Raw genomic sequence first — 1563 nt, forward strand, 5'->3', positions numbered from 1 at the left:
ATGCGTGTATATGGAAATTTTATAATTGGTGTTTTCAATGGTGTGTTGGCAGAGGGAGAATGAAGACACAAAATTCTTCAAACTAGGAGAAGACATAAAAGAAGGACGATATTAAGGAAATTCATGAGCTCGTATATATTAAAAAGGAAATCGAAGGAGCATGCCAGATTCTTCATATTGACACTGGTATTATAATCAATATATTTTGATTCGTTTTCTATTGGGGAAAAGCGTGATGGGAGTGATTCTTCCTACACCTCACTGCCTTCATCCTGCACCCCCAATTTTACCTTTTTACCCTTTATTAACAAAAAGTTAAAAATTAATACCGCACTTCGAAGTGCGTTTTAATTAATTTTTTTCTAACCGCACTTTGAAGTGCGTTTCCTATAATTAATTGTTTCTTTCCTAACCGCACTTCGAAGTGCGTTTCCTATTTTAATTAATTGTTTCTTTCCTAACCGCACTTCGAAGTGCGTTTCCTATCTATTTAATTGTTTCTTAACCGCACTTCGAAGTGCGTTTCCTATTTTAATTAATTGTTTCCTAACCGCACTTCGAAGTGCATTTTAATTAATTGTTGCACTTTAAATCCAAAATAATATTTAACATTACATATAATAATTATTATTTAATTCAATAAACAATTTAATAATTATTTCAATTTCATAAAAAATTAAAAAACTTAAATAAAATTAAATACATAATAAATAATATATTAAGAAAATAATAATATGTTGAAAAATAACAAATTCAACAAAATTTAACAAACAAATAAAATAATTCAAAATATATTAAAACAAAACATTTTATTTAACAACTAACATAAAAAATTAAATTTATTATACTAACCTAATAAAAATAAAACCTAATAAAATAAATATATACTAACCTAATAAAAAAATTAAAAAACTAAACCCTAAAAATCTAACGCACTTCGAAGTGCGGTTTGTCTCAGCCGCAGATCGAAATGCGGTGGGTTTGTGCTTTTCGCTTTTGGAGGTGCAGGAGGAAGTTGCCGCAGTTCGAAATGCGGTGTGCAGGAGGAAATTGCCGCAGTTCGAAATACGGTTTCTCTGTGAAGGGTATCATTGGAATTAAAATATGTTTTGGAGGTGCAGGAGGAAGACCGTGAGGTGCAGGGAGAATCACTCGCGTGATGGAATTAGTTAATTTATTTTGTCATTCCCAAAAGAGAATGCTATATGTTAGCTAAAACTAGGGATGTTATTGTGAAATAAATATAATAACACATGATAAGTTTTTCTCATGATTATTACTCTTCAATGAAAGAAACAGCGTGATAAATATAAACCCTATTTCGTTCATTTTGCAAGTTTCTTATTTGACTATGGTAAAAGTAAAAGGTTTACTATTAGTTTGACCAGACTGTCCTTGGAGAATCGAAGGTTCTGAAGTTCATTGACTTTGCCAAGAAATTAAAGAGTGGTGGAATTTTAGGACTATCACGCGACCGCATACATGAATTAAGGTTAGTATATTCAAAGGAAAACAACGACATGTGGCCATTTGCATGTGAATCAAGCAGTGCAGGACGACAAT

The sequence above is a fragment of the Vigna umbellata genome, chromosome 9, assembly GCF_029865625.1.
Source record: "Vigna umbellata cultivar VRB3 chromosome 9, Vumbellata_1.0, whole genome shotgun sequence".
In the NCBI taxonomy this organism is placed as follows: domain Eukaryota; kingdom Viridiplantae; phylum Streptophyta; class Magnoliopsida; order Fabales; family Fabaceae; genus Vigna; species Vigna umbellata.